This window comes from Ahaetulla prasina, chromosome 3 (genome assembly GCF_028640845.1).
Source record: "Ahaetulla prasina isolate Xishuangbanna chromosome 3, ASM2864084v1, whole genome shotgun sequence".
Lineage (NCBI taxonomy): Eukaryota > Metazoa > Chordata > Lepidosauria > Squamata > Colubridae > Ahaetulla > Ahaetulla prasina.
Genome location: NC_080541.1, coordinates 214,005,819 through 214,026,139, shown reverse-complemented (window position 1 = coordinate 214,026,139; position 20,321 = coordinate 214,005,819). Strand labels below are relative to the sequence as shown.

The following is a 20,321-nucleotide window of genomic DNA, read 5'->3' as shown; positions in this document are numbered from 1 at the left end:
GTCCAACACCCACATGTCCATCACCTCGTCCAATCAGACATCATCCCAACTGGAGATGCCTCCCAGCTCCAGGCTCCCAGGTGCAGGGCAAGTTGTCCTTGACTTAACATAACATAACTGTTGTGTCTTGCCCGCCCTCAGAGCAGCCGGGGCCTTCTTACCTGCTCCCGCACACTGAGGAATGTATGCCTCCCGGTCCCAGTCCTGGCTCCATGCCCACACAAACTGCAGAAGGAGAATCTCCCTGCCCCAGCCCTGACTCCATGCCCAGGCAAACGGAGCAGCTAGACCCCTCCCCCTCCTCCACAGCAGGTGAGCCTGAGGAGGGTTTATTACCAACAGCTGATTGGTGTGACCCTCGCATCAGAAGATTGGAGAGGCGGAGGCTACAGAGGGAAGGAAGTTGGAAGGGACCTTGGAGGCCTTCTAGTCCAACCCCTGCCCAGGCAGGAAACCCTACACCATCTCAGTCAGATGGTTATCCAACATTTTCTTAAAAATTTCCAGTGTTGGAGCATTCACAACTTCTGAAGGCAAGTCGTTCCACTTATTAATTGTTCTAACTGTCAGGAAATTTCTCCTTAGTTCTAAGTTGCTTCTTTCTTTGATTAGTTTCCACCCATTGCTTCTTGTTCTACCCTCAGGTGCTTTGGAGAACAGCCCGACTCCCTCTTCTTTGTGGCAGCCCTGAGATATTGGAACACAGCTATCATGTCTCCCCTAGTCCTTCTTTTGTTAAACTAGACATACCCAGTTCCTGCAACCGTTCTTCATATGTTTTATCCTCCAGTCCCCTAATCATCTTTGTTGCTCTTCTCTGCACTCTTTCTAGAGTCTCAACATCTTTTTTACATCGTGGCGACCAAAACTGGATACAATATTCCAAGTGTGGCCTTACCAAGGCATTATAAAGTGGCACTAACACTTCACGTGATCTTGATTCTATCCCTCTGTTTATGCAGCCCAGAACTGTGTTGGCTTTTTTAACAGCTGCTGCACACTGCTGGCTCATATCTAAATGGTTATCCACTAGGACTCCAAGATCCCTCTCACAGGTACTACTATTGAGCAAGGTACCACATATACGGTACTGGTGCATTTTGTTTTTTTGGCCTAAATGTAGAACCTTACTTTTTTCACTGTTGAGAAAGGAATGTTGTTATGACTATATATCACCCATACTCCACACAATCCCCCCTCCCAGTTTCCCACTGTACTAAATGGGGCAGATCTGAAGGCCAAATGCAAAAGATGGCTTCTAGGCCTGACACCCATGTTGACACACCTATCTTCAGGTAACTTGACTTGGCAATCCTAGCAGCTAACTATAGAAACCAGAAGCTAAACTATTTCAAACTGGTTAAAACAATTGAAATTAGCAAATTCATTAAGGCTACATCTTTCAGAGTGGCAACAAAACATGCCATTGAAGATGGCTATCTTCTTGATTTTATCTTAATTTTTACATTATTAATATTTGGTGTTTTCCCCAAGTTGGTTATGGAAGAATATAATATAATGTTTTTTTTAAAAAAAAAATAGGTGGTGTAAATATTGTAGAGTGAAATTCTTCCATTCAGAATTTCAGACAGCAAACGAACATGTTTGAATCTTATCCATCTGCAGGGGACAACTGTAGGGGAGCGAGTCAAAAATTCAAGATGGCTGCTCCCATCGCACAATCAAAACTTTGCTTCTTTTTGTGTGTGTTGCATTTAAAAAGTGTATGACTTTGAATGGCCATGGCCCCTATCTTGGCTTCTCAGGTGCTCCTGTTTCATTTTAATTTTGCCACTAAGTCCTGGAGCACATTACGCTCTTCCTCCTTACTAGAAAGCTTTAATTCATGTTTTTGTTCGTTTCCACTTAGCTTGAGTTTCTTTCACGTTTGCTAATCCCTCTTTGTTTTCTGTGGCTGGTGCAACACTTTATACAACTGGAAAACTTCATGTTGACCTACATTCATGCACAACATTTCCAGTGTAAATTCAGAGATGGTACAGTTTAACCACTGATTTAATGCACTCCTCATGTAATAACTTCAGTTATTGTTCAACCTATAAAAGTATAAATAAATTAAGGACGCAATGTTGTCACTCTTTCATGGTGGGCCTGGAAAAAGAAACTCATTTCACAAGTAATACTGGAACTATACCGCCTTCGACATGACCTGAGTTTAACTCATAGAATCATCTATTACAATGTCCTTCCTGACAAAGACTACTTCAGCTTCAATTGCAACAATACACGAGCGCACAATAGATTTAAGCTTAATGTTAACCGCTCCAATCTTGATTGCAGAAAATATAACTTCAGTAACAGAGTTGTTAATGCTTGGAATACACTTTTTGGTCTCTTCCCAAAATCCCCAAAGCTTCAACCAAAAGCTATCTACCATTGACCTCACCCCATTCCTAAGAGGTCTGTAAGTGGTGTGCATAAGAGCACAAACGTGCCTACCGTTCCTGTCCTATTGTTTCCTTTCGTTATAGAATAGAATAGAATAGAATAGAATAGAATAGAATAGAATAGAATAGAATAGAATAGAATAGAATAGCAGAATTGGAAGGGACCTTGGAGGTCTTCTAGTCCAGCCACCTGCTTAGGCAGGAAACTATACACCACTTCAGACAAATAGTTATACAACATCTTAAAAACTTCCAGTGTTGGAGCATTCACAACTTCTGAAGGCAAGTCGTTCCACTTATTAATTGTTCTAACTGTCGGGAAATTTCTTCTTAGTTCTAAGTTGCTTCTTTCCTTGATCAGTTTCCACCCATTGCTTCTTGTTCTACCCTCAGGTGCTTTGGAGAATAGCTTGACTCCCTCTTCTTTGTGGCAGCCCCACAAAGGAAGGATGCAAACCTTCAAGGTATCAACTGTAGTTTGAGCAAGATGATTATTCTTTTATCTCCCAGGGCTCTAAACTGACTGGACTGCATTCTTGAGGTCTCCTCACAAGGAACAACTGGATGGAGCATTTGTGGCAATCTCAAGTCCTCCCTTGTCTGGAGAGGAACTACAAAGAGCCAATCTACTTGTTGACTCTTCAGTCCACCACGGTCATCAGCTGCACTTTTGGCGGGGCTATCTTCAATTTGCCATTTCTTCCCCAGAAGTCCTGCTATCTTTTTGTAACCCAATGTCAGGGTTCCAAGTAACACCCCCAACGAAAGACAACGCCAAGGCTTGAGTTTCCTCAAAGTTACATTTTATTAAAGATGTCATATTGGCACATCTGGGAAAACCCAAATCTGAAAGTTTCCAGGTTTTCCCCACCCAAAGAAAAGTTCAAGTTCCTGTCCAACACCCACATGTCCATCACCTCGTCCAATCAGACATCATCCCAACTGGAGATGCCTCCCAGCTCCAGGCTCCCAGGTGCAGGGCAAGTTGTCCTTGACTTCTTGAGAAAGGAATGTTATTATGACTATATATCACCCATACTCCACACAATCCCCCCTCCCAGTTTCCCACTGTACTAAATGGGGCAGATCTGAAGGCCTAATGCAAAAGATGGCTTCTAGGCCTGACACCCATGTTGACACACCTATCTTCAGGTAACTTGACTTGGCAATCCTAGCAGCTAACTATAGAAACCAGAAGCTAAACTATTTCAAACTGGTTAAAACAATTGAAATTAGCAAATTCATTAAGGCTACATCTTTCAGAGTGGCAACAAAACATGCCATTGAAGATGGCTATCTTCTTGATTTTATCTTAATTTTTACATTATTAATATTTGGTGTTTTCCCCAAGTTGGTTATGGAAGAATATAATATAATGTTTTTTTTTAAAAAAAAACAGGTGGTGTAAATATTGCAAAATAAATAAACTCTATATGGTGTATAGATTCAATTTGGAGAAGATTTCTGTGAAAACCATGGACAACCATGAGAAGCAAACAGATCATTGATCAAATCAATCCAGAGTTCTAATTTGAGGCACAAATGAGCAGGCTCAAATTGTCCAATTTTATACCCATTATGCAAAGACCTGGATCTCTGGAAAAAGCTCTAATGCTTTTTCCTTTCCCTTCCTTAATCCATGTTTGGTAACTACTGCATTACTTCTCCAAGGTCATCTTTGTGTTTCTCCATAAATATTTTGGCAGCACTTAACAGGCCTTGGTTGATCTTAGAAAGCTAAAAAAAATCAAGCTTATTTAAGTACTGGAATGAAAGACCACCAGGAAAATCCAGGGTTAGAAGATAAATTGGGAAGTAATTAAAAAACATTCCAGAAAAAAAAAAAGAAAAATCCTATTTTATTTATGATTTCTTTCCTCTAAGCACTATCAATGTTTGGGACAAGCTAATAATAAATCTATTTAGAATTCAAGTAGGTATTGTGCATTATATCATACCACAGTGGATTTTGGTATGATGTAAATATTACAAAATAAATAAACTCTATATGGTGTATAGATTCAATTTGGAGAAGATTTCTGTGAAAACCATGGACAACCATGAGAAGCAAACAGATCATTGATCAAATCAATCCAGAGTTCTAATTTGAGGCACAAATGTAGGGGAGCGAGTCAAAAATTCAAGATGGCTGCTCCCATCGCACAATCAAAACTTTGCTTCTTTTTGTGTGTGTTGCATTTAAAAAGTGTATGACTGATTGAATGGCCATGGCCCCTATCTTGGCTTCTCAGGTGCTCCTGTTTCATTTTAATTTTGCCACTAAGTCCTGGAGCACATTACGCTCTTCCTCCTTACTAGAAAGCTTTAATTCATGTTTTTGTTAACCAGAAAATTGGATTTGCATAGTAAGCTAAATCAAAGAAGAAAACAAAAAAAAGAATATAAGTTAGCCTGTTGAATGAGTGCAGACATTACATTTGTAACTGAAGGGGTTGTGTGCCTGCAGCATCACTAGCTAAAGGTTGTCACTTTTATTTGTCAATGACAAGACCTCTACGATGGCAAAGACTACAAGATTTGGAGAAATTAAACAGGCCTTGTTTTGCCAGTCAGTTCATTTCTACGAACAAATATGTTGCTATTGCGTGCTATGTGTTATAAAGCTTTTAAAGACCAAACATGTCGCCTGAAACAGAATGAACATTTTACTTCTGGCTTATCTGACACGGAAATACAACAGCAGCAGCAAAAATGATAACAATATGCAAAGAAAGTAGTGAATGCAATCAAGATGTAATATACAATATACAAAGATAAAGCCAGTGCCGTAAACATAGAATCATCTATTACAATGTCCTTCCTGACAAAGACTACTTCAGCTTCAATTGCAACAATACACGAGCGCACAATAGATTTAAGCTTAATGTTAACCGCTCCAATCTTGATTGCAGAAAATATAACTTCAGTAACAGAGTTGTTAATGCTTGGAATACACTACCTGACTTTTTGGTCTCTTCCCAAAATCCCCAAAGCTTCAACCAAAAGCTATCTACCATTGACCTCACCCCATTCCTAAGAGGTCTGTAAGGGGTGTGCATAAGAGCACAAACGTGCCTACCGTTCCTGTCCTATTGTTTCCTTTCGTTATAGAATAGAATAGAATAGAATAGAATTTTTTATTGGCCAAGTGTGATTGGACACACAAGGAATTTGTCTTGGTGCATATGCTCTCAGTGTACATAAAAGAAAAGATACCTTCATCAAATGATATTCATCATAAATATCCAATTAATATAGTTATTATAAAGTCATACTCATATATATGCTTATATATTGTATAATTATTTCATGCTTATGCTTATATATACTGTGACAAAATAAACAAATAAATAAAAAATAAATAATAGACCAGTTTTCTTTTAATAACAATGTAACTTTTTATAGGTTTACTGAATTTATCCGTTTTTAAGAGCTTGCTTGGTATGTAGTATTTATTATTGAATTTATAACACAGTCTTTCTATTTATTTCAATACACAAGTTTGCTTACAACCACAAAAATACAGAGTATAAAAATGCAAAAAATTAATGTTGTTAATTAATGCTAAAATTTCATTTTAGAATGAAAACTGGAGTCAATCTTCAAAGAATTACAATTGGCAAGACAAAAAAGAAAAAAGAAAAGATGTTTTTGTTAACCAGAAAATTGGATTTGCATAGTAAGCTAAATCAAAGAAGAAAACAAAAAAAGAATATAAGTTAGCCTGTTGAAGGAGTACAGACATTACATTTGTAACTGAAGGGGTTGTGTGCCTGCAGCATCACTAGCTAAAGGTTGTCACTTTTATTTTTCAATGACAGGACCTCTACGATGGCAAAGACTACAAGATTTGGAGAAATTAAACAGGCCTTGGTTGATCTTAGAAAGCTAAAAAAAATCAAGCTTATTTAAGTACTGGAATGAAAGACCACCAGGAAAATCCAGGGTTAGAAGATAAATTGGGAAGTAATTAAAAAACATTCCAGAAAAAAACAATGACAAGCCACATCTCTGTTGCTGCCAAAAAATTCTGTACATACACACGCAAACGCAAATACACACACACACACACACACATTCATTCATTTATTCTTTCATTCAATAAGCAAAAAAATATAATGGCTGTGATCAACAGCCCTCAGAATACAACTGAACTGACTTTTTATTTCTTAAACTCAGGAGTTCAGAATATAGAATTAATCACACAATTCTGAACAATCATTTTCTGTGGCTTCATAATGTTGAGAACAATGAAGAATGAAACAGACCCTCCACCTACATTCCTAAAATCCCAAAAGCTGAGAAATAATCTTTCAAGAACTAGAACCAGAAGCATCTCCAAGCTCTTCTGTAGACCATAGGTCTTGAAAGGACTATACTGAAGTCCAGAAGAACCATGATGCTTCTGACATTGGTCATCTATGAAGGTGGGCTAGGTCTGTTGTGATACCAAAATTGGCCCTCAGCTTTGGAAAGCTATCGCTGCTCACCTCCTGTTTGCTGGTTTGAATAGAATTTCAAAAAAGAGATTTGAAAATAATTCTTTTTTATATTATTGGGAACAAGACCTGACCACAGATATGTGCAACCTTTGCAAACTATGATTTTTATCAGCATTTATTTTTCTTGCTACTTAGGAAAAGGAATAATCATGCAGGGTTCATTATTTGTAATGGAATGAAGAAATAAATTGTAGAACCCCTTGCTAAAAATTTTGAAGCCCACCTCTGTGTACATAGAGTAGATACTTAAACTCATTTGATTAGATATCAGTATTTGCATAATGTAAAGTTTGGATAATCAAAAGGTAGCTATCCTGTAACCATTTCTTGTCACCTGTAAAGGACAACAAAGTTGTGCATATGGATTCCGCCCCCTTCTGTTCAGTTGTGTGTGATTCTTGGAGGTTGCCTAGACAAGCCCTGAAGTTTTCTTAGCAAGATTTTTCATAAGCGGTTTGTCATTGTCTCTTTCCTAAGGCTGAGAGAATGTGTGACTGGCCTAAGGTAACCCACTTGGCTTCAAGACAGGATTAGAACTCAAGGTTCCTTATCGGTAAATTTTGCTGCGTAGATGAGGCGAGAACCATGTGTGGGACTACTTTTAGTTTTAGGTTATGCACCTAGCTTCTATCCTGGCCTCCAGAAATTGTTGGAATGGAGTCTAATTTTCACAATTCCTCTCCATTGTACTGTTGGTCAAAGTTGGTAGAAATTGGAGCTGAGAGACCTCTAGGCATTCCTAGGTTTTGCTCTCTATAGTTTTCAGAATACCGGAAGGATCATCCTATTCCAGTGTACAGCTGTTAAAATCATCTACATTCCTCTGTGCTCCAGAATTGTGATTTATAAGGCTTCTTTTGTGGCCCAGTCCAGTCTATTTTATTGCTTGCCTTGAGAACTTCCCTGCAAATTCTGCCATATGTGAAGCATTTGTTTTTAAATCAGTTTCTTGTTTTAGGCTAGAAATGTATTTATGCTTACTTAGGAGGAAGTTCTATTGGAGTTTTTTATTTGACATTTTATTTGAGTACCTCCGAGTCAATCTTGACTCCTAACAACTACATGGACAAATCCCTCCAATTTTCTTGGCGACACTTTCCGAAGTGATTTGCCAGTGCTTTTTTCTCCGAGCTGAGAGGGAGTGACTGGGCCAAAGTCACCACACTGGCTTCCATAAATAAGATAAAACTAAAAGTCAAAATCTCCCAGTTTTTAACCTGGTGCTTTCAATTACAAACCAAGCTCACCCTTCCTATTGAACTCAGTGGGAGTTAATTGTGCACAGACAGGCATAATATTGCTCTAATGAGTTTTGCTTGCATAATGAGAATTAATCACACAATTCTGAACAATCATTTTCTGTGGCTTCATAATGTTGAGAACAATGAAGAATGAAACAGACCCTCCACCTACATTCCTAAAATACCAGCTTGAACATCTTGAGAAAATTATCCAGCTTTGTGTTTTATACATAGGCAATATCTGAGTCTCCAAAATGTTTGTGTAATAAAAATATCTGAAAAAAAAAAAAAAAGAAAAATCCTATTTTATTTATGATTTCTTTCCCTCTAAGCACTATCCAATGTTTGGGACAAGCTAATAATAAATCTATTTAGAATTCAAGTAGGTATTGTGCATTATATCATACCACAGTGGATTTTGGTATGATGTAAATATTGCAAAATAAATAATAGACCAGTTTTCTTTTAATAACAATGTAACTTTTTATAGGTTTACTGAATTTATCCGTTTTTAAGAGCTTGCTTGGTATGTAGTATTTATTATTGAATTTATAACACAGTCTTTCTATTTATTTCAATACACAAGTTTGCTTACAGCCACAAAAATACAGAGTATAAAAATGCAAAAAATTAATGTTGTTAATTAATGCTAAAATTTCATTTTAGAATGAAAACTGGAGTCAATCTTCAAAGAATTACAATTGGCAAGACAAAAAAGAAAAAAGAAAAGATGTTTTTGTTAACCAGAAAATTGGATTTGCATAGTAAGCTAAATCAAAGAAGAAAACAAAAAAAAGAATATAAGTTAGCCTGTTGAATGAGTGCAGACATTACATTTGTAACTGAAGGGGTTGTGTGCCTGCAGCATCACTAGCTAAAGGTTGTCACTTTTATTTTTCAATGACAGGACCTCTACGATGGCAAAGACTACAAGATTTGGAGAAATTAAACAGGCCTTGTTTTGCCAGTCAGTTCATCTCTATGAACAAATGTGTTGCTATTGCGTGCTATGTGTTATAAAGCTTTTAAAGACCAAATACGTCACCTGAAACGGAATGAATATTTTACTTCTGGCTTATCTGACACGGAAATACAACAGCAGCAGCAAAAATGATAACAATATGCAAAGAAAGTAGTGAATGCAATCAAGATGTAATATACAATATACAAAGATAAAGCCAGTGCCGTAAACATAGAATCATAGGGCTGGAAGGGACCTTGGAGATCTTCCAGTCCAAACTTCTAGTCTCTGAATCTTTCCTGGAATCATAAGATTGGCACTGTTTGGAAAGGTACATACCAGGGTGTGGGCTGCCGCAGCTTCGCAGCGGTTCGGGAGAACCTCTAGCTAAGACCCTGTCCACTCCTCCCCACCCCTCCCAGGAATCACCATGCGGCCCATTTCAGATGCAGGTAAGTGCAGGGCACGCGCGGAGGCTTGGGGAGGGCAAAAAACAGGCCTACCAGAAGTTCGGGAAGGCTGGAAATGGGCCTGTTTCCAGCCTTCAGAGGGCCTCTAGAGCCTGGAGAGGCCATTTTCGGGGGACACCCCCTCCAGAGCCTGGGGAGGGCAAAAGTGCCCCCCTTGCCATGGTGCAGAAGGCCAACTAGGCCATGCCCACCATGGCCACGCCCACCCAGCAATGGGCAGCGAACCCCTTGCTAAAAATTTCGAAGCCCACCTCTGTGTACATAGAGTAGATACTTAAACTCATTTGATTAGGTGTCAGTATTTGCATAATGTAAAGTTTGGATAATCAAAAGGTAGCTATCCTGTAACCATTTCTTGTCACCTGTAAAGGACAACAAAGTTGTGCATATGGATTCCGCCCCCCCTTCTGTTCAGTTGTGTGTGATTCTTGGAGGTTGCCTAGACAAGCCCCTGAAGTTTTCTTAGCAAGATTTTTCATAAGCGGTTTGTCATTGTCTCTTTCCTAAGGCTGAGAGAATGTGTGACTGGCCTAAGGTAACCCACTTGGCTTCAAGACAGGATTAGAACTCAAGGTTCCTTATCGGTAAATTTTGCTGCGTAGATGAGGCGAGAACCATGTGTGGGACTACTTTTAGTTTTAGGTTATGCACCTAGCTTCTATCCTGGCCTCCAGAAATTGTTGGAATGGAGTCTAATTTTCACAATTCCTCTCCATTGTACTGTTGGTCAAAGTTGGTAGAAATTGGAGCTGAGAGACCTCTAGGCATTCCTAGGTTTTGCTCTCTATAGTTTTCAGAATACCGGAAGGATCATCCTATTCCAGTGTACAGCTGTTAAAATCATCTACATTCCTCTGTGCTCCAGAATTGTGATTTATAAGGCTTCTTTTGTGGCCCAGTCCAGTCTATTTTATTGCTTGCCTTGAGAACTTCCCTGCAAATTCTGCCATATGTGAAGCATTTGTTTTTAAATCAGTTTCTTGTTTTAGGCTAGAAATGTATTTATGCTTACTTAGGAGGAAGTTCTATTGGAGTTTTTATTTGACATGATGTTTAGTTTGCAATGCTTCATTTTGATGACCTGCCTTGAAGTGATCAATAGTTGAAGTGGAAAGTCCATGAACCGAAATAATTAGCATATGTGCTTCAAATGGTTGAAATGGAGTCTCTGGGTACAGATCCAACCTTGCTTTTTGGGATCCAGAGTTGCCAGCAGGAGAGGGGGAGAATTTAAAAAATACAAAATGGAAATTATGCCTATTTGAATAAAACCCACCTTTTTTTGGATGTTTGTGAATGCCCCTTACGTTTACTTAGGAGTTTTATGGTTGTGACTGCTCCCTTAACCTTGTTGAAATTCACCCCCACACACACACACCAAGACAGCTGGTCCCATAGATCAAGGAGTCACCAACCCCTGGACTGCGGCCCGCTACCGGGCTGTGGCCTATTTGGAACCATCTAGCTTTCGTGCAGACATGCATGCAACTCAACGTGCAACTGCGCGTGCATGCATGCTGACCTTGAGCATGCTTGCTCAAGTCGATATGCGTGTGGACATGCATGTTGGCCCATCGGTTGTCTTGCCCGGTTCCCTCTCCCACTCCAAATTATAAAAGTTGGGGTCTGCTGCCATAGATAACCAGAATTTGAGCCAAAACAGGCTTTGTTTATTATATCTAGCCCGATGATGATGATGATGATGAATAGGTAAAGGTAAAGGTTCCCCTCGCACATATGTGCTAGTCGTTGCCAACTCTAGGGGGCGGTGCTCATCTCCGTTTCAAAGCTGAAGAGCCAGCGCTGTCCGAAGACGTCTCCGTGGTCATGTGGCCGGCATGACTCAACGTCAAAGGTGCACGGAACCCTGTTACCTTCCCACCAAAGTTGGTCCCTATATTTTCTACTTGCATTTTTACGTGCTTTCGAAACTGCTAGGTTGGCAGAAGCTGGGACAAGTAACAGGAGCTCACCCGTTACAAGGCAGCACTAGATTCGAACCGCTGAGCTGCTCACCTCCTGTTTGCTGGTTTGAATAGAATTTCAAAAAAGAGATTTGAAAATAATTCTTTTTTATATTATTGGGAACAAGACCTGACCACAGATATGTGCAACCTTTGCAAACTATGATTTTTATCAGCATTTATTTTTCTTGCTACTTAGGAAAAGGAATAATCATGCAGGGTTCATTATTTGTAATGGAATGAAGAAATAAATTGTAGAACCCCTTGGGAATGTGCTTAAAAGAGCTCGATGGCTTGTGAAGTGCCTGAAATATTGCAGCCACTTGATTTGTGAGGTATGCTACCCTAATTAAATAAACTTTAATGCCTTGATGGAAATACTTTGTTGTGGGGTGGGGAAACTATTTGGCCAAGCTGGTGCTTAGTGCTGCTGATTTGGCTGGTAATACTATACATGAAGTCCCAGTGAGAAATGCAGCTGGAGAACAATTGTGAGAACTGCACGTCCTTGCAAGTGTTTTGTCTTGTTTAACGTGGGTGTTCCCTGTCCCCTACTCAGCACCACTCCTACTATCTTGGTGGCAGCCAATCAACCTCGGAATTCTGGAAGTTACATGGGGGGTGTGCAAGAAGGAAATTGGAAAGAGATTGCAAGAGAAGGGCTTCTCTTTGATCATATATTAAAAGCAGAAAATCATTACACACTACAGATTCTCCAGGCTATGTTCATTGCTTTTAATCTTTTAAATGTTCACATCCTGATCTATATAAATGGCTCTTCTACCCTTTTAACTTAGTTAATTGGAAAAAGTTGTATTACAGTAGCAGAGAACATAACATGTATATAAAAGGTCCTGATTTATTATTCCAATATCATTAGAGAAAGATGCCGCCTTTTAAAGCTGCTATATTTTTTTTTCCTTCCAGCCAAGTGGTCACCAAATATATTTAGGACAGTCAAAAGGAAGGGCTTACTTTATTTTCTATTTCTGTATCCCAACTGTGGAATTATTTATTTGAAAATGTACTTTCTTGACACCAATGTTAATTTTAATTTTATTTAGATCCCAAAATTAGCATATTGCTTGAAACTTTAGGACAATTTTAAATTGTGTGGATTATAGGTTTTGATCTGTTAAAGTCTACCATCAGGATCTTTGCCTGAACTGCATTTTTATTTGACATGATGTTTAGTTTGCAATGCTTCATTTTGATGACCTGCCTTGAAATGATCAATAGTTGAAGTAGAAAGTCCATGAACCGAAATAATTAGCATATGTGCTTCAAATGGTTGAAATGGAGTCTCTGGGTACAGATCCAACCTTGCTTTTTGGGATCCAGAGTTGCCAGCAGGAGAGGGGGAGAATTTAAAAAATACAAAATGGAAATTATGCCTATTTGAATAAAACCCACCTTTTTTTGGATGTTTGTGAATGCCCCTTACGTTTACTTAGGAGTTTTATGGTTGTGACTGCTCCCTTAACCTTGTTGAAATTCACCCCCACACACACACACCAAGACAGCTGGTCCCATAGATCAAGGAGTCACCAACCCCTGGACTGCGGCCCGCTACCGGGCTGTGGCCTATTTGGAACCATCTAGCTTTCGTGCAGACATGCATGCAACTCAACGTGCAACTGCGCGTGCATGCATGCTGACCTTGAGCATGCTTGCTCAAGTCGATATGCGTGTGGACATGCATGTTGGCCCATCGGTTGTGCGGCCCGGTTCCCCTCTCCCCACTCCAAATTATAAAAGTTGGGGTCTGCTGCCATAGATAACCAGAATTTGAGCCAAAACAGGCTTTGTGTATTATATCTAGACCGATGATGATGATGATGATGAATAGGTAAAGGTAAAGGTTCCCCTCGCACATATGTGCTAGTCGTTGCCAACTCTAGGGGGCGGTGCTCATCTCCGTTTCAAAGCTGAAGAGCCAGCGCTGTCCGAAGACGTCTCCGTGGTCATGTGGCCGGCATGACTCAACGTCAAAGGTGCACGGAACCCTGTTACCTTCCCACCAAAGTTGGTCCCTATATTTTCTACTTGCATTTTTACGTGCTTTCGAAACTGCTAGGTTGGCAGAAGCTGGGACAAGTAACAGGAGCTCACCCCGTTACAAGGCAGCACTAGGGATTCGAACCGCTGAGCTGCTCACCTTTCGATCGACAAGCTCAACGTCCTAGCTCCTGAGCCACCGCGTCCCTGATGATGAATACTCATATTCATTTTTAAATTAATGCAGTTAAATTTATGAGATGCCCAGTTCTGAAATCCATTCCTGAATCCCCGAAAATTCATGCTTTTTAATACAAATCTGAAGCTTTTTTAAAAAAAATTCAGTTTGCATTTTAATTAATTGTTTGTTTAATTAATTGTTATTCTGAGGATTGTTATTTTAAAAGCTGGAGGTGCCTAGGATGTGTTTTGTAACAACCCTGCTTTGTAGGCAAAAGACTGGGAATAGTTCACTCTCCAATCATTGTCTTGTAAGCACTTCATGTGTTCAACTATGGCTTAGAAATGTTTATTATTTCACCTGTGTTTTATTAAGCTGAACACAAATGTTAATGATTGTCACAAGAACCAGGGATGCCAATGAAGCTTTTCCTCTTGCACCCCAAGTTGTGGAAGTCAGGTTTTATCCCTGGGGCAAAAATCACCAAGGAGGGCCCAGAGTGATAGAGCTTGTAACCCTGCTATTGCACCTCAACTTGATAGCTGTAGATCTCCTGAATCATAGAGAAGACACAGTGAAAAATGTCTCTCAGTTTCTTCCTATCTCTGTATGAATGCTTCATGTTGTGTTTCCGTTGACCGGAGGGTATGCAGAATGCAGAACATCAGTGGTGGGTTGCCTCTGGTTCGGACCAGTTCTATAGAACCAGTAGTAAAACCGGTAGGAGGCTCCACCCAAAGACCCGAACATCATCAAAAGCAATCTGCGTATGCGCAGAAGAGCGCAAGGGCACAATGCGAATCGGTAGTAAAGTAGAACCCACCCCTGAAGAACATGTTAGGTGTTTACATGAATCAGTAAAGCTCTTAAGTTTCTCAGTTGTGGCAAGGACAAAAAAGGAGGAAAACCTGAGCTCCATGGAAGAACAGCATGATGCAAAATGTGAGAAAGAAACTCATAGTTTAAATTTTGCTGTAAATTTTTAAAAAGCTTCTACTTGTGTCCCAGCAGTTAATCTTTTTTTTCAAAACTAAGGATATTTAATCTGAAACTTTTTCCCCCCCAGTAGTTTTTCCTCTTGCTGCATGAAGGAAAATACAACGTTCGGTGAAGAGTGAGCTCAGATATGTGAACTCTTGACCTTTGCAAGTTGCCTTCGATCTTTAGCTGGCTTTGATGGCTGTACCCACAAAAAACTTATGATAGATGAGAGAAAACCAGACCCCCAAATCTACCAAAGAGTATTTGGTGAAAGAAAAGTCTCTGCCCAGTTATTCTCATATTTGTTATTGTTAGTTGCGAAGTCGTGTCCGACCCATCGCGACCCCATGGACAACATTCCTCTAGGCCTTCCTGTCCTCTACCATCCTCTGGAGTCCATTTAAACTCATGCCTGCTGCTTCAGTGACTCTATCCAGCCACCTCGTTCTCTGTCATCCCTTTCTTCTTTTGCCCTCAATCTTTCCCAGCATTAGGTGCTTCTCTAGGGAGTCCTTCTTTCTCATTAGGTGGCCAAAGTATTTGAGTTTCCTCTTCAGGATCTGACCTTCTAAAGAGCAGTCAGGGTTGATCTCCTCTAGGACTGACTTGTTTGTTCGCCTTGCAGTCCAAGGGAATCGCAGGAGTCTTCTCCAGCACCAGAGTTCAAAGGCCTCAATTCTTTGGCGCTCAGCCTTTCTTTCTTTTTTTTTTATTCAAAAAGTTTTACAAAATTTTTTCCTCCCCTTTCCCCCAGCCTCCCTCCCCTCTCCCTTCACAAACTCCCCTCCCCCCTCCCCCCTGACTTCCCGGAACAAACACAAGGTATAGTTAAAAATAAAATAAACATATACTAAAAAAAAAATTTTCCCCCAAAACTATTATACCAATTTTCCCCTCTAACTCTGACTTCCTCCTTACATAACCAAAATCCTTCCAAAAAAAAATAAAAATTAACAATTAACAGTAATAAAATATATAAATCAATAAAACAAATTAATCCTAAAGTATTTAAAACCAGCTAATACATAAAAATCCAATCCAATTCAGAAAATATCTCCCTTATAGTTTCTATAACCATATAATTTCCCCCCCAAATCTTTCTTACGTAAGACCTTTCAAAAATATTCTATTTGCAATTCAATACAACACATTATATAATTTCAATATAAGAAATTACAGTATCTATTCAACTTTAGTCCTTCCTCGTCAAAATCCAATATAAATCCAAATATTTAGTCTTTTTTGATAGATGTGAAACATATAATCAACCCATTTCTCCCAGATCTTTAATCTTTCAGGAACGCTAATATTTTTGTCTGTTAATATTTCAAAAAAAACTTCTTTCCAGAATAATAGTTTTATCTCTTGCCATTTTTTTTTGATGCATTAGTCTCTGTCTTTCCTTCATTACTCCTTTTAAAAAGTCAATCACAATATTTCCTAATAGTTCCTTATGTCCAACAATCCACAAGTTACTGCCATATATTCCATCAATCCGGAAAGAAAACTCTTGAAAAGCATTAATCCTGTGAATTTTTCCAGTTCGGGGGGCGCTCAGCCTTTCTTATGGTCCAACCTTCACAGCCATATATTGCAACTGGGAAAACCATAGCTTTGACTATATGCACTTTGGTTGGCAGGGTGATGTCTCTGCTTTTTAGTATGCTGTCTAGATTTGCCATAGCTTTCCTCCCCAGGAGCAAGCGTCTTTTAATTTTTTGGCTACAGTCCCCATCTGCGGTAATCTTGGAGCCCAGGAAAATAAAATCTGTCACTACCTCCATTTCTTCCCCATCTATCTGCCAGGAATTGAAAGGGACGGATGCCATGATTTTAGTTTTCTTAATGTTAAGTTTCAAGCCAACTTTTGCACTCTCCTCCTTCACCCGCATCAATAGACTCTTTAGTTCCTCTTCACTTTCTGCCATTAGAGTGGTATCATCTGCATATCTGAGGTTGTTGATATTTCTTCCGGCAATCTTAATTCCAATTTTTTTTTTCCGGGCAAAATTTTTTATTTTCCATAATAATTCCCACAATTTGACCAGTGTACAATACAATCACTTATCCAACAATCGATCCTATACTCAAATTATGCTCAATCAGGCCTGCTCGACCGCCACTCCCTCCCTTAATCCTTTCTACCCTTCTCATCCTTCTTCTACTTTCCCCACCATCCTTCTCCTCGCTTTCCTACTTCCCCTCCTCTTTCCCACTTCTCACTACCATCCTTTCTAACCCTCTATCTTCTCCTCCTTCTCCTCCTATCCTTTCTTCTCCCTCCCTTCTTTCCTACCTACCTACCTGCCTACCTACTTTCTTCCTTCTTTACTCCTCTTTCCTTACCCTTTCCCTTCGGGAGTGGTTACCGAGCAGTCCCGACTTTACACCATTCCAACTTGTTTAATTCTACCATTATTCCTGTACAATGGCAATCAATCAATTTATAATCTTCCCCTTCCCCCCCCCATTTCCCCCCTCCCCCCCCCCGAGACTTCCCAGAACAGAATACAGGGTATAGTAACTAACAAACATAATCTAAAATATAACATAAAACATATTCCATTTCACACCATCACACTATCAATTCCCTTCTTTCTTAAACTCTAATACATAGCAATTCCTAACTTCACTCAAAAGCTAATTGATATTTTTGATTGGAAATTTTTGATTCTCACATTATGATACCATAAAAACCAAGCTTTCAGCAAAGGAAAATAATTGATGTGAATAAAGGTTAACCAAACAAGAGCTTCCAATGCATTTATAAACTCCCGGCTCTCAAAAGTTGCTGAGATAGGCCTTGTAGATGCAAACCTCCATTCCAGAGGTGAAATCCAACAGGTTCTAACAGGTTCTGGAGAACCAGTAGCGGAAATTTTGAGTAGTTTGGAGAACTGGCAAATACTACCTGTGGCTGGCCTCAGAGTGGGGTGGGAATGGAGATTTTGCAATATCCTTCCCCTGGAGTGGGGTGGGAATGAAGATTTTATAATATCTTTCCCCTGCTCCATTCACACATGGTAAAATCTATTTTGCAAGAATGGATCCGCTTGCAAAGTTGAGACTTGGTTGCTTTGAAATTCTTGAGGACAAGATTAATGTCAAGAGCCTTTTCCTCTCTTTCTTGTTGACCTTGTAGGAGAATCGTGTTTATCTGCAGTAGCCAAAAATCAGGATTGGGGTAATGCCTTTTCTAGCTAACACATTTTATATAAAAGCGTAAGTTGTTGTGGATTCCAGCTCACCTCATGAGATGCATGGAGTAACTAAAAACTCCTTGAATCCAGCAGTCACAAGCTGGATTGATGGTAAAAGACAAGGAACAATTCCACCCCACTTAAAGTAAGAGTTTCTCCTTTTTCCAAAACAATGTCACAATTAGACAGTCTTACTGGCTTGTTCCTGATGTTCCTTTCTCCACTTCCCCTGAGCTTTAACTACCAAAGCTGAAAAAAGTGTAGTCTGCGGTTGTAGAATTAAAAACAAACACTCAATTTACATCCCAGGATAATATTGTGGCTAGGTTTGCATAGAATGTATCATGATTGCCAAATCAAATCATGCACCATACAGCCACCAGCTAATGAAATGCTCACAGGGCAAATCCCACAACAAATCAAAGTTAAAACTAACCAAGTTTCAAGATGCTATGTTTATGTCATCACTAAGGTATTTATCTGTCCTGGTTAAACATTGTTTGAACTCAGTCTTTATTTTTATTTTATTTTATTATTTATTTATGTATTTGTATCCCATCTTTATTATTTTTACAAATAAGGAGGTGAACATCTCCACCTACCGCCTCCTATTTTCTCACAACAACCTTGTGAGGTGGGTTGGACTGAGAGAGAGTGAATCATATTTTTCTTACTTTGATGTAGGCCCTGGCATCTGTAACAATTGAGTCCTTTGGGAGAAGGGCGGGATACAAATATGATTAATAAATAAATAAATAAAATAAATAATGTGTGTGTGTGTGTGTGTGTGTTTATATTGTCTATAATGCATTTTGTGAGATGGGCAACTATATATATATGATAAATAAACAAACATGAGAGCAGGAAAGCACTGACCAGTCTAAATTTTAGCCCTAATCTTTAGTCAGATGAAAAATGCTATATATTGGCTTATTTGCTTCTAAAATAAATGATAGCTTAGAGAGAGAGAGATCATAGATATAGAGCTAGCTAGGTAGCCAGATAGATGGAGAAAGAGGGAGGGAGGGAGAAATGATAGATGATAGAAGAGAAGATAGACTATTGTTTATTTTTGGAGATTGGACAGTAAAATTTAAGAATTTAAGTTGGAAATATGAATTACTCTTGAGAGACTTTTTAAGGAAGAAAGATATTCCAGAAGAATTCCTGATGAATATTGGAAGATGGAACGTTGTTTTGGCATTGATCGATGAAGATTGGATATTAAAAACTATGTACTTTATTGAAGAAGAAATACCAATTCAATCGGAAGATTCTGAAGACTTTAGGAGTGGAATGGACTGATATATAAAGGACTGGAAGCAGCTGTTTGAAGGGGGAAAGGGTCGTGTATGCAGTTTATATTTCAAGGATTAAAAACGTTCATTCCTTTACCACCACCCACAACTCCTCAGTTTCTCTTGCTTGCTGTCCTTCCCTCCAGTTAAAGAACCAGAAAATAAGTCAGGCCTGCCTACCAACATTGCAGAGATGACAAGAGAGAAAATTGTTTTCCCATCAAGAATGACTGTCGAGACAGTAAAATTTATGAATTTGGATTAAATATTATATTTGAGAGATTGTTTATGGATGTAATGTTGTTATTTGGTTAAACAGAACTTAATTGTTATTGAAGTTTTTAATTATTACAATTGACATATTGTGTATACAATATAGGTTTAATATCAATATTAGTAATGCTATTTGATGTGTGTAAATGATACCAAAGATATGAGAAGATAGATGATAGATAGATAGATAGATAGATAGATAGATAGATAGATAGATAGATAGATAGATAGATAGATAGATAGATAGATAGATAGATAGATAGATAGATAGATAGACAGGGAGGGAGGGAGGGAGGGAGGGAGGGAGGGATAATAGGTGGGTACGTAGTAGATAGGTAAATAAGTAGGTAGGTAATAGATAAGTAGATAGATATGTGATAAATACAGAGATAGCAATAGCACTTAGACTTATATATTGCTTCATAGTGCTTTACAGCCCTCTCTAAGCAGTTTGTAAACAGAGTCAGCATATTTCCCACAGCAATCTAGGTCCTCATTTTACTGACCTTGGAAGGATGGAAGGCTGAGTCAACTTTGAGCCAAGTCAGGATTGAACTCCTGGCAGTGTGCAGAATTAGCCTGCAATACTGCATTCTAGAGATAGGGGGAGGGGGAGGGAAGGACAGAGAAAGACGGGGAGAGGGGGAGAGGGAGAGGAAAGGAAAGAGAAGGTAGGTTGGATTGAATTACAGTAGATTAGATTCATGCTAGAGAAATGAACATTAAATCCAAAGATGAATCCTTTTGAAGAAGGTAAAAGAACCAGCTACCTCTCTGGGAACAAGATTCACCCTAAGAGCACATGCTGCCATCAAAGCTGGCTTATGTCAGCAAATGTGTCAGT

The 20,321-nt window shown here is 39.1% G+C and overlaps 1 long non-coding RNA gene across 4 annotated transcripts in view; it reads left to right on the top strand.

Annotated features, from left to right (window-relative positions):
- Positions 1-18,038, top strand: part of LOC131194138 (uncharacterized) — a 58,981-nt gene extending 40,943 nt beyond the window's left edge. For 3 of the 4 annotated variants that reach the window (XR_009154109.1, XR_009154107.1, XR_009154108.1), the window contains exon 4: positions 5,990-6,132. This is a non-coding gene — a long non-coding RNA (uncharacterized LOC131194138). Of the gene's footprint in view, positions 1-5,989; positions 6,133-9,058; positions 9,565-11,745 lie in introns of those variants that run through there. The other variant, XR_009154110.1, reaches the window with a different exon arrangement.
- Positions 18,039-20,321: the final 2,283 nt, after the last annotated feature.